The 14,064-nt window shown below is 38.5% G+C and overlaps 1 long non-coding RNA gene across 1 annotated transcript in view; it reads right to left on the bottom strand.

Annotated features, from left to right (window-relative positions):
* Nucleotides 1-12,294: 12,294 nt before the first annotated feature.
* Nucleotides 12,295-14,064, bottom strand: part of LOC121830178 (uncharacterized) — a 42,224-nt gene continuing 40,454 nt past the window's right edge. Inside the window, exon 6 of the long non-coding RNA XR_013052113.1 lies at nucleotides 12,295-13,432. This is a non-coding gene — a long non-coding RNA (uncharacterized LOC121830178). The remainder of the gene's footprint in view (nucleotides 13,433-14,064) is intronic.

The raw sequence follows: 14,064 nt of genomic DNA, 5'->3' as shown, positions 1-14,064 counted from the left end.
AATAACAGTTAATATATCAGCTGTCATTCTGTAATACCTCATCTAAGTCAGTAGAGTTGAGTGAATGAATATTTAACAATATGATATCGCCTACCAACTTTGATGTGTTGGAACTTTGAACAAACTTTAATTTCAATTTAATGTAGAAAAAAATTTCAAAATAATCACCATAATATCTGAACTTTATGAAATAAATTCAAGCAAATAAGATTTCAATTGTGAGTATGGTGTGTGCTATTGCATTGATCTAGCTGGGTTATTATAACCCTGTTCTAATCAAATTGGACACTGATAGTTTCACAATCCTCTTGGAAGTAACACTTAAGGACATACTGAATTTGATGAAAATGGTGTAATGTCACGCAATTTCTCATAAAAAAAATTCTCCTTCTTTTTATCTAAGTTTGTGACCTGCAAAGTCAGGAAATAAGAAATGCTTACTCTAGCAGTTCTAATGTGTTATAAAGTGAATTTAGTATGAAAATCACTCCACTGAAGACCAAACTATAGTATAGAAACTATTGTATAAAGAGCTGTAAGAAACCCAGGGGACATTACAAACAGATAACATTTCTTCAGAATCCATCTTTCAAGATGACAGCATGCATGAAATAAGGCTTTGGACCCCATGTCAGATTTTATCCTATTACAGATAGAGATGACTCCATCACAGCATCCTAAGTTATTAGGAATACCAAAATTTTAGCCCTTTCATGGTGCTATGCTTCCCTGTCAGATTTTAATTATAATTAATTAAATTAAATATTTAATTGGTTTACAGGAAGATTGGTTTACAGAGAGTAAATATGTCAGGTTATGAGTGTAGTCATATCTCTGATTAATAAATTGGGCAATTAATATGTGTGTGAATGTTATGATGGAATCAAAGAGAGTAGAAATATCTTTAAAGGACTAAAAACAACAAAGTGGGGAATAGTTAGTCCTGTTTAGGACTCTCAAAATGACCAGTGCAAGAATCTTTATGAAACTCTTCCATACTCAAATCCTTAGTTGTTATAGAGAAGTTATCAGTGTAAGTATAACACTTCAAACTTGGGGATAACACTGAAGAAACCTGCTATGACTCATGTGGTCAGCTGGTAAAGAGACGGGTTAAATTACTGCTAAACATCCCTTGCTGGGGGGCAACTATGCAATTCTGTAATGGAAGCTCAATTTCTGCTTCCATGAGCTTCCACCACAACATCAAAATAAGGTCAAAAGACAAGATTCCAGAAAGGCAAAGAATTTTAAGTCACAAAAGTGATACATGCTAACATTTAGGGACTCCTGAACCAAAAAGATGCTGGTGAGAAATTCTATTGTTCTCTGGAATCATCTATAGCTCAGTACACCTTGTAATTTCCATGGGACAGTTATGCTTCAAGTCTAACTATACAGGGTGCTCCACAGTTAAATAAATAAGCCGGGGTATTTATCTAAGTCAACATGTGAAATCACAATTTTTGTGTGCATGCACCACTGTGGTTTTATGTGTCATGCATGTGCACGTAGGCATGCAAGTGTATGTGCACGTGTGTGGAAGCCACAATTGACATCAGGCATCTTCCTCAATTACTTATCTGACACCAAATTGTCGCTGACCCTGGGACACACCAGTTGAATAGGCCGGCTTACCAGTCAGCTCATTGGTCCTCCTGTGACTTCTCCACCCGTCACTTTGGTGGTATTTTATTTGTACTGAAATATGATTTTAATTGTATGTTAATAAATAAAGTTGCCCGGGGGTTAGAGCTATTAGAGCCATAGCAAAAGCTGGGTGTTGGTGGTGCATGCCTTTAATCCCAGCACTTGGTAGGCAGAGCTAGGTAGATCTCTGTGTGTTCAAGGATACAGCCAGCATTGGAGACACATGCCTCTAATCTCAATACCAACCATAGAAGACCTGGAGGTCTATACAGACAGGCAGTGATAAGGTGGTCATGTGATTGGGTTTACAACCAATGAGAAGGCAGAACAGAAAGTCTATATAAAGACAAACAGACAGGAAGTAGGTCTCTTTCGGAGAGGTCTCTTGGCTGAAGAGACTAGCTGCAGCAGGCGGGTAAGGCTCTTAGCTCTGATCTCTTGGCTTTCTTCTTTGCATTGGTTCTGTGTTTCTTATTTAATAAGATGGTTGGTTACATCTACACTTCACAGCCTAAACTTGAGTCACAGACCCACATAGCCACACTTAGTTTTTTATGCGTGAATTCTGGGGATCTGATCCAGTTGTCATGCTCACACTATAAACATTTTACAGAGTTGGCTTTCTCCCCAGGCAGAGAATAATATTTTTAAGTGGAATTAGTGATGAACAATAGTCAGAAAACTTTAAACAGAAAAGTTCTCCCACTTCTTTGTATAACTGTTTTAAAGGGGCTGCAAGTTTATTAGTCCAAACACTGACATAATGCAAGCTTTCAAAAGGCTTTGCCACTATTATGTCCTGGCCTATTAGTATTACAATAGCATTAATAGCTTAATAATAATAATATCTCAAGTAATATGAAAGGCTAGAATAGCACCTTCTAGAAATATTCATTGACAATATCTAACTCTATTTTTGCCCTTGACATTCTCACATCTCCATTTTTCAAATAAATTTGTTTTTCACTAATTCCTCTACCCACCACCTCAATATATATATATATATATATATATATATATATATATATATATATATATATATATATTATTTTCCCCTTAATTGGAATAAAAAAATCACTTACTCAGTCCCCAAATTCTAAAAAAACAGTCTTTTTTTCCTTTAGAGAGTTTTAAAAAGGCAAAATCTGGCAGCTGGTACTCAGCCAAGGAGAAAATAGAAAATGTTCAACTTGTTCCTGCTCTACTCTGTAGATGGTATCACTTATAGTTCCAATTGCTTCATATGCATCTTGAAGGCTAAAATATAAAGCTCTAAGTTTTCTGATTTACCTTGCACTCCAGGAGATTTCAATGCAACTTATTGTTGAAGGATTTTTCTATAGGATAAGACTTTGCTAACATCTAAGCTTTATCTTCTTGCCATATTCATTAATTCAGCTAGTTTAATGTAAAAGTAAAATTGGCTTGTATCTGGGTCAGGTTGGTATATTTTGAGAGTTCTTTTTTCCTCTGTAAACCCAGAAATGATAAATAATAAAAAAATTGAAATATTTTTAAATATGTCACCACGCTAGAAAGGAAGAAGAGCATCTCTGTAGCTCACATACAAGATGCCCACCTTAAAGGAAAAGGTGAAAGAAAGGTATAATGATAGATCTAAGAAGACAGGAAGATGGGAGAAAAGAATAGGGAGAAGGACTGAGATATTCGAAGGGGAAGAGAGAAAGTCGAAAAAGGAAGCCCTGAGACCACATAACACAGACAGTCTCCAGGTTTGAGGTTCTCAAAGAAAAATAAAACAATCCATAATAAGAACGTTCATGGTGAACACCTGTCCCATGAAGTTGGTACTAAAAACCAACAAACACATTTTCCAATTAAAAAAAAAGAAAGAAATTTGAGGTGATGGAGAGATGGCTCAGCAGTTAAAACGGTGCACTGCTCTCGAAGAAGACCAACATTCAGATGCTAGCACCCATAATGGGTGGTTACAATTGCCTATAACTGCAGCTATAGATCCAAGGAGCAAAGGACAGAAAGCTTTTTACAGTGAGTTGACATAGACATAGACAAAGTAATTCTCTGCTCATCAAAGGATCAAACAGTTATTTTCTATAAATGTAAAGAAAAATAATATCACTTGAGAAGAGCTGTGCAATAGCACACCTTTTGAAAAGAAATTGAGAATCCAAAAAGAAGTTTTGTGGTATAAGAAACACAGATAGGATCTCTCTTTAACTCTTAAGTGAATCAGATAAACTCTATTGTTATCATTGTGAACAAAGGCAGGTGGTCTAGTTGACCATTCATTGCCCTGGTTGCTATGAAATTCAACATGATTTTATTCCAGAACAGCAGAGGCCAAATAATTAGTATTTTTAAAACATTTCTAATTTGATAATAATCAGATTTCTGAGAGTGATGGATCTTTATTTTGTACTTCCAGTCTCTAGCATGATGTCATGTAGTGGAAAATGTGAGACATGGGTTCAATGGACAGTATTCCAAGTGTATAGTTATATGTGAATGACATGCAATGAAAACCCAATCAGCTATGCTGTTGTAGGTGGCAATGGCTGAGATACACACACACACACACAGTCAATCAACTGCACAGGAAATACTTCCTGAGAATAAAAGCATTCTACCTACAATGGGTTTAGTTTGTATAATTTGTTTTTAACTTGCAAATACTTTTATTTCATTCTTGTTCATTCTTTGCGTCTTGGTACAATCTTTTGGATGAAGTGACCCAAGAGAAATATGTATACTGAAGACATAAATGCCATGCTTCTATTTTTAAGAGAGTTGGTATACCTTACTTTAAATGGTTTCTGTCTTGACATCTACCATGAGGAAGGTAGAGATATCTTGCACCATATAAAGCCAGAAAACAAAATCAGCTGCAGAAATTTCAGAATGTACTTAGGAAGCTAGTAAGACATGGTACATAGATTATCCTGTTCCCCAAAGATAATAATTTGACGTAGGTAATATCCAACGGTGCTGCCACATGTCACTTTATGAATTTTTCATTTAGTTCAATGGGCTGTTCTTTATATTTTATTTTGCCGATTGTTAGTTCCAAGTTTTCCTATTCTCATATACAACATGTGCTAGCTAGTTTAAGTCAACTTGTCACAAGTTAGAGTCATTTTGGAAAAGGGAATCTCATTTGAGAAAATGCCTCCACTAGTTGGCCTGTGAGCAAGCCTGTGGTGTATTTTCTTGATTGATAATTGATGTGCGAGGTGCACCGCCCTGCTCACTGTGGGTGGTGCCACCCCTGGGATGGTGATCTTGGATGCTACAAGAAAGCAAGTTGAGCAAGCCATGAGACTCAAAGTGGTAAACAACACCCTCCATGGCTTTTGCATCAGTCCCTGCTTCTAGATCTCTCCCTGAATTCCTTCCATGATATACTGTGATGTGGAAGTGTTAGCTGAATAAACAATGTCCTTCCCGCATTGCTTTTGAGCATGGTGTGATAAATTACAGCAATACAAATCCCACTAAGAGGTCAAAAGACATTTCTGTGATAGATCTGATCATGTTGTGTTTTTGAGAGAATTGTGGGATCATTTGAACTTTGGACTTGAAAATCTTTGAGCACTCATAGGTGGTACTTAGAAGATAATGCTGAGCAAGTGCAGATAATGGAGGCCTGGCTTTTGAAGTTTCAGAGGGAAGCAATGACTACCAAGGTTACTTATGTGATAGTCTGTGTTAAGACTCTTTGGTGTCTGAGCAACTGAGGCTGAAAAATCAGTTGTAATTTACAAAACCAGCACCTACCACTGAAGTCAAACCTTTGCTTTTCTGAGACAATAGATGTTGGTCAACTGGAACTGGGGAATCAGCTGTGATTGAGAAGAGACCAACATCAGTGAGGCAGAATCTGCTGGGAACTGTTACCTCTGGGCCAGCACTCATAGTCTATGGTCCGGAGGATATAGTCCTTGGATATGGTCCATCTGTACCTTGTATTGGCAACAGAACTTGGTAGTGTAACAGTCACCTAGGTATTACTACTCCTGAAGCCATGAAGGGGTGATGGAGAGCAGCTGAGGCTTGGACCTTTATGGCAGGGCGGATTCTCTGAACAGAGCCAAGGAGGATCTATTACTGAAGGTGCAATTCAGATGAAGTGAAAACCCTAGAATTTGGGGGATACAAGAACCTTGAGACCACCAAGAACAGCAGCAGCTAGGAAGTAGAGTTGGTCTGAGTCTAGAAGAAAAGCTGTGTGCTGTAGATGGCAGAATCAGGGAAATGGAGCTGTCCCCAGACCCTCAGAGCTCAGAAAATCATAAGTAAATTCCACATATCCAACACTGAACGCTTTAGACTATTCACTTTGGTTTTGCTTTCACTTGATTGTGACTGTGCTCTGATTTGTTCCTCTTGGGATGCAAATATGTGACTTATTCTGATTTTACAAAAACTGAAAGTTAGGAGGCCTTGGGTATTTTAGAGAAGCTTTGCAATGTTATCAGACTTTAGAGTTTTAGGGAGACCTGTAATTTTACACATGCTTTGGAGGTTTTGAAGAGAGGCCTTGAACATTTAAAGAGGCTTTGGATGTGTTCAAGAGACTGTTTGTGTCTTTGGAGAAAAAACAAAGCATGCATTCAGGTGAGCTGTGCACGGGGGTGTTCAAGAATAATCATTCATCCTTTGCTGTCTCCATCACTCTCTCATTTGTGTACTATGTTTTTCCTTTTGCTCTAGGTGATTTGGCTTATGAACTGTATGCAAGATCCTAGTAAACTGAAGAGAGCTTTTTCAAATGAATCCAGTCCTCAACAATGACAGAAAAATTGTTGGGCCTCTACCTTACAAAGAAAACTTATGTGGTATGCTCCTTTTACAAATTCATACTATAAAAAGGAAAACATGGATTGAATAAACGATAACACAATTTCCTTTTAAGAGCATTTCAGAGGTGTTTAGGGGAACACACCTTCTCTTTGTTCTTTATCCAGTTTGGCCGATGAGTCAGCTTCAAATATGGAGATGCAAAAAAAAAAATGTTTTATTTTGTTTGGGGAAAAGCTTGAGCATTTCAGTTAAAAATTGATGCTCTCACCTTGAAATGTCTGCCATCTCCACTTGCAGCAGCAGGGGACCATTGCTCCAAGGAAAAAGCCTGGCCAATGGAGCACAGCAGAGTGAACACCTCATCTCAAGTTTTATGAGGTCTTGATGGCTTGGATCACTTGTAGGTGTTTTTAATATCTGCTGTCAGTTTGGGAATGTTTCTTACTTGGCAACTGGATAAGGACAATAAACTTGTCAAGCAGGCAGCTAACAACTCAATCTATTATTAAAAACATAAAACCCTAAGAAGTGGGAAGCTGGTTATGTATATGGCTTCTTTGCATTGACACTTTCCAGGTATATCATCTTCTGAATGCATTGCCTGCAGCAGATCCTCTTATTAAGTGAATTATCAGGGAAAATTGCATGAGTCTATTTCAGAATGCTTCCTAGAAAAACAAGAAGCAACCATAAAATGTAGGCTGATATTTGGTATTATGTGCTTAGAAACTGTTAGTCACAGACACATTCTGTTAATTAAAGTAAAGACTAGCAGAAGCCAGTTATAAGTAACATAACCCTTGTCTTTCCAGAGGCAGGGACAAAGCACAATGATAAATCTAGATTTTGTTTCAGGAAAGTACAGGTTCCTTAAACATCACTTTCATTTCCAGATTTGATTTTATTCTGTTGCTCCTTTTATAAACACTAAAATGTATCCATTAAAAATAATTGATACCTAGAGTAACAAAACAGTGTCAGATAATGTTGTAGAAATTATAAATAATAAGAGCTCCCCATTGTGTCTCAGGCATAAAGCTGAAGTTTAAAGACTCCAAGTCAGCAGAGCTCAGTGCCCTGTGCATATTAAATAAGACAGGGGGCTCAAAAATAGCTCACAAGAAACTCATCATCTTTAGATTTTGCAAGAACTTTGACCTGATAAATTTTTCAAAATCACTTTTACTATTAAAAACTACATCAGTGTGAGTAACTAGCTTCTTCGTTTTGACCCATAATCTATTAATTGTCACATAGTCATAATATGTTATTGAGGATACACAATTCAGTAGTTTATAAACACGAAGGGTCTTAATTTGTCCCGTAATTGCTCTATAAGTTACAATGGGTAGCCTATGGATTTACATATGTTTTGTCTGTAATGTTAACAATAAAGTCGAATTTCAATCTAGGTGAAGTACACACTGACTTACTATCCACAGGAACTACTTCCTATTGTAGGCAGAATTTCATATGTTCTAGTAAGGTGTAACCCTGTATATCACCTGGGTCTTGAGGGTAGCTGAGATCTTTGATTGATGTCTGTTGCTATCATGATTAAGTCACAATGGACTACAAAGGTAAAGGGATTTTGGCTGATTCAAATAAGACTTCATAAACTGCTTTGAGTTGTTTTAAAAGACTTTGTCCTGGATTGGCCTGATCTTATTGTCTATATTCTTTCCTTATTTCCTCATGACCTTGAAGAGGCATACAGTGATGTAATGAAATGTCTGGGGAACTCTTCAGCCATTGCTGGCCTAACTTCTCCAAGGACTGAGCTTGGCTTCAATATCTGATAGTTTCCATTTTGTGTAAACTCCAAGAAGAGGACCCAACTAAGTAGTTCCCCAACTCCTAGCTACAAGAACTCTGACAATAATATATTATGTTGTTTCAAGCTCCATTTGCAATTCAGCAATTAAACTAATATGTCCTCTGATGCCTCAACATCCTCAACATCTTATATAATACCTCTTTCCATCCTTTTATATCCTGTAGATGTTCTATAACATACTAATCAGTTTCAGTTACTAAAATACACCCCCATCAATTCATAATTACAACTTTATGGAACACTTAATGCCTTTCATGTCCAGATCTAGTTGCTTATTTGCTTAGATTGCTGTAGAGTCTTACCTTCCTTAGTCAAGAACTGAGTTCCCGTGCTGGGTGTTATAAACTAGAGTCAGGGATCCAGAGTCAGCATCAATTGTGGGTGCGTGGTAGGTGATTTAGTGTGATTTGTTCAGTTTACATCAGTGGCGTGGACACCTTTCTCACAACAAAGTGCTGCCTCACACCTGGCCCTATCTGACTGAGCATTCTTTGCTGAGGAAGAAGAACCTCCCATGCTTCCTTGCTAGTGTACTATGTTCCAGTCTCCTTTAGATTCAGAAGACGTTCCTTCTCACTGTAGGAATCATGAGATCTCCCATTCCTCCTCCAATCTCTGTGCTCCCTCACTGAAGTTACTTGGGTACTCAGAGGTTCTCTTCAACTTATGAGAGGTGAGAAGACCTGGGTAAGAATGAGATTTACCTCAGAGCCTGGACAATTAGACTAAAAGTCTCTTCTAAGCCCTATTGGAAAGTCCCTACCATTTTTCTGCATTCTGAAATATATGAAGCAACCAGCCTCTATGCTTCTATATTTCTTACCATTTTCTACTTGTTGCCTTTGTTCATTTCTTTTTCTACTTTTATTTTCCACAACTTTTTTACATCTTGTAGTTTCATATGAGAATTTTATGATATAATTTTCTCTTCATTTAGCATGAATTATACTTAAACACTTTAGTCATTGCCATGGAGATTATAATATACACTTACAATAGATTTATTTTCAAATAACACTATATTGCTTCACAGGAAGAAGGTGTTCAGTATAATAAAATTTTTCTAACCCCCCCACCTGTACCTCAAATCATTGTTGTCACTTCAATGAAAACATACATAAACATATGCATGTGACCATAAATAGTGAAATACATTATGGCAATCATTATTTTAAAGAAATGATTTTCCATTTAGAATGAGAAAAATAAAATTTAAGACTTTATTTTGGCCAGTAAGTTTTATTCACCTCCAGTGTCCTACCTTCCTATTTGTAGATTTAAGGTTTTTCTTTAATTCTTTGAGAATTTCATAAAGCGCAATTTGATCACATTCACCGCTTCCTCCCAGATCTACAACCCCAACTTCCCTATCCACCCAACTTTTTCTTTCATTTATTTAAAACCCACAAAGCCCAATGTGTGCAGCCCACATACTCTCCGGTGTCCAATCATCCACGAGCTTGTGGTTTACCTCCCGGAGGGCGCACCTTTACAGGACACTGACTCTTCTTTTCCCAGCAGCTCTCAGTTTGCAATAGCTCCTCATCTGGGGTTGAGGCTTTGTACCCACCTCATCCTCTCTCCTTGCTGATATTTTATGTTTGAGTTTGCTCAGGTCTTGTGCATGCTGTCACATTCTCTGAGTTCACAGGTGCAACTGCCCTGACGTCTTCAGAAGACCCTGCTTTGGTGTCGTCATCCGCCACCTTACAATCTCTCCTCCCTCTGTTCTGTGCTGATTCCTGAGCCCTGAGAGGAGGGGATGTGATAGACCAGCCCCATTTAAGGCTGAGCATCCCATAGTCTCTTATTCTCTGCACCTTGAACACTTGTGGACCTTTGTGTTAAATGCCATCTGCTACCCAAAGACACTTCTCTAAGAGTTGAGAGATTCACTAGTCTAGGGTGTCATAAATCATGATGAGTCATTTTAACGCTGTTATTTGGCAAAATAGTAGTAATAATTCACCCCTGGAGCCTTGGATCTCTCTAGCCACAGATTCTTGGTCTTAATACACCTTTTGTATTTGTATCATTGTTCTTGGGTGTGTTTTATTCCAGCCTTTTCTCTCTTTGCATTTCAGTTTTACACATCTATTACCTTACCCTAAAGCTCAGAGATCATCTCTTCAAATGTACCCAGTCTACAAAAAAATTCATCAAGAACATTTTTTATTAGCATTACAGTTTGATTTGTCCTTAACTCATCTTTAGAATGTTTCTCAGAACTTTTCCTTCTCTGCTCACATCATTCACCCATTGTGTGCCATTTACTTTTTCCATTTTAACCCTTTGCATGATGATTATTTTTAGTTCTTGATCTGATAATTCTGAACTTCTTGCCATATTTGACTGGTTCGGGTGCTTTTTCTTGTGCAAATGATTTTCTGTTGTTGTTTTTGTTTTTTAATTTTTGGATGACAAGTGATTGAAAGTAGCACTTTCAGTATGCCTTGTAAATTTTTTATTGAAAAGTAGACATGTCATTATAGGAGCTGTTTAATACACTTCAGTTTTTCTAATAAATTAATAGTAACTACAGTGAAATGGGCCATTAACAATGTGGCAGGAAGCACTGGGATGGCCCTGTGATTGAGTCTCAGGCTTTAGGAGAACTTGTGTATATTCTTAGTATATAACTTGTGTATATAACTACTTGGGTGTGCCTTAGTGCTTTTCCTGTTCCTCCTAAGTTGCACAGATGGCTAGACGTGCTTAAAGTTGGGCATGTCAATATTCTCATGCAATTTAGGCTATGAGAAGATCTTCACTGGATTAAGCCCTGGTAAAGAGATCATCTTGACATAAAAGTTGTTTATGTAAAAGAGATTGTTCTCGTTCATTTCAAAATGGTTTATTTTTTGTTCTCCCTGACAGAAGAAGCATGAGGGGACTTTTCTCTTGGGAGGACATTGAGGCAAATGCAAAAGAGTTTGAAAGCCTCCCTATAGCTGTGCCCTTGTAGTTTTTAACTCTCAAATAGTCCACTGGGACCATCTCCCAGTTTTTCCCTTATGGTACAGGCTTTACTTCCCCAACACTAGTTTTCACAGAGGCATCCTTTCATGAATCTCTGCTCTAGTAAATGTTGAATTTTCTCTCCCTATCTGTTTCTCCAAATTGGAGAATTTTTCATTGTGACCCCACTTTTCTGAAGAACCAAATTTAGTTGTTACTTTATTTATTTATTTATTTATTTATTTATTTATTTATTTATTTATTTATATATTTATTTATTTCCTTTTATTTTATTTTACAATACCATTCAGTTCTACATATCAGCCACGGATTCCCTTCTTCTCCCCCCTCCTGTCCCCTCCCCTTCCCCCCAGCCCAACCCGCATTCCCACCTCCTCCAGGGCAAAGCCTCTCCCAAGGACTGAGATCAAACCTGGTAGACTCAGTCCAGGCAGGTCCAGTCCCCTCCTCCCAGACTGAGCCAAGCGTCCCTGCATAAGTCCCAGGTTTCAAACCAACAGCTTATGCAATGAGCACAGGATCCGGTACCACTGCATGGATGCCTCCCAAACAGATCAAGCCAATCAACTGTCTCGCCTATTCAGAGGGCCTGATCCAGTTGGGGGCCCCTCAGACTTTGGTTCATAGTTCATGTGTTTCCATTCATTTGGCTATTTGTCCCTGTGCTTAATGCAACCTTGGTTTCAACAATTCTCGCTCATATAAACCCTCCTCTTTCTTGCTAATTAGACTCCCGGAGCTCCATCCAGGGCCTAGCCATGGATCTCTGCATCCAGATTCCTCAGTCCTTGGATGGGGTTTCTGGCACGACTATTAGGGTGTTTGGCCATCCCATCACCAGAGTAGTTCAGTTCTGGCTGTCTCTCGGCAATTGCCAGCAGTCTATTGTGGGGGTATCTTTGTGGATTTCTGTGGGCCTCTTTAGCACTTTGTTTCTTCCTTTTCTCATGTGGTCTTCCTTTACCATGGTCTCCTATTCCTTGTTCTTCCTTTCTGTTCTTGATCCAGCTGGGATCTCCCGGTCCCACAGGCTCTCTTTTCCTAGACCCTCGCCCTTCATTACTCCCACTCTTTATTTATTTATTCATTCATTTTTTTATTTATATTTGTTCAGTCTTTTCATGTCCATATATTAGGATGTTGATTTCTCAAATTGTTCTCCAGCTGAGTAGAATCAGGAGATCTCTCCAAAGCCTCTTTTTATCAGCATCGAATATGCAAGCTTAGTCTCAATATTCATGAAAAACATCACACCAAGATGCACCTAACTACTGTTCTCCTCTGAGCCTCTGTTTTTATTCAGCATTACCGTTCACTTCTAATCGGATGTTGATTTCTAAGGTTTAGATCTTAAAAGCTCCACAAAGGCCATGTGCTGAAAGTTTGGTCCCCATTCTGCAGCATTGTGGGGAAGTAGTGGAACACAGAGAAAGTGAAAAGGAAGGTAAAGCACTGGGAATAGGCCCTTCAAAGAGACACGGGGCTCCTGGGGATCTCTTCTGTCTTACTCTCTTTGCTTTTTAGCCACCATGAAGTGACAGGCCTCCTTTGCTAGAATCTTGCTGCCATGATATGCTGCTTTGCCACAGGCCCAGAAGCAATTGGACCAAGCAATCATGGACTGAAACCATATGCCAATAAAATTATTCCACTTTTAAGTAGATTATCTCAGGTACCTTGTCACAGAGAGAGAAAGTTTATCCAAACACTGATTAATCTACCTTTAAAACCTTCATTGTGAAGCTGCCATTTGTTTTTAAAAAATGTGTATTAAATGTTCATTCTTCCCCTATCTTTCTTTCTGTCTTTGACCTCTCCTTGCTCTGGTGTATCTTATTATATTTATCTCTTCAAAACAGAATTATAATGCTATCACAAGTTCAATTTTCTTCAATATTTAATCCATTCCATGTTTGAAAAGCAGGGTGCTCTACAAAATCAGCCCAAATTATATTACCAGTCTGAGCCTCTTGTAATATCCATAGCATATTAAGCTGTCATTTACAGACCAAGTCATCAGTCTATAAATACCTCCTACAACCTCCCAACTTACCTATTTGCTTATAATACTCCCATGACTTTTAATGCTCATAAACACAAAATCTTCTAAGGCTGTTTTAAGACTTTCCAGTTATTCCCAATAAGATATTCTTTCTCTCTTCTCTGCTATCTACAGCAGTGAATCTGTATGAAGAATAACAGTTGTTGGCTGCACAGTAGACCCATGTGTGCCCCTGTAATACCGGGTGCTAGGCAGGATAAGGAGGGATAAAGGGACCCTGTGTAATCATCTACCTCCATTCACCGTTTGAGACATATGCCTATGGGTTAGGATGCCATATATAGGCTTTCTCTAACCCAAATGCCATAATCAAGAGCCAATAAGATCCAATAGAAAAGGAATGAATTTTTAAAATCTAAGAGGGTTGGGAGATGGCTTTGTCAATACAGTGCTTGCCTTACAAACTTGGACACCAGGGTTTTGATGCCCAAAACTCACGTAAAGATCAGGTATTGTAGGAAACTGTAACCCCAATGCTGGAAGCAAGAGGAAGAGAGAAGCAAGTTGATCCCAGGGACTCACTTGCCAGTCAGGCTAGCTGAATCAAGTAGCTTGGTCTGCTTAAGGGGCCCCCTGTCAATAAGATCATGATCTGTCCCTGGTGCATGAGTTGGGTTTTGGAGCCCATTTCCCATAGTGGGACAGCCTTGATGCTGAGGGAAGGACTTGGACCTGCCTCAACTGAATGTACCAGGCTTTGCTGACTCCCCATAGGAGGCCTTACCTTTTGAGAGGAGGAGATGGCAAGTGAGTT

Source organism: Peromyscus maniculatus, chromosome 6, assembly GCF_049852395.1.
Source record: "Peromyscus maniculatus bairdii isolate BWxNUB_F1_BW_parent chromosome 6, HU_Pman_BW_mat_3.1, whole genome shotgun sequence".
Classification (NCBI taxonomy): Eukaryota; Metazoa; Chordata; class Mammalia; order Rodentia; family Cricetidae; genus Peromyscus; species Peromyscus maniculatus.
Note: the sequence above shows the minus strand (reverse complement) of the source record. Positions and strands in the feature narration are given on the sequence as shown.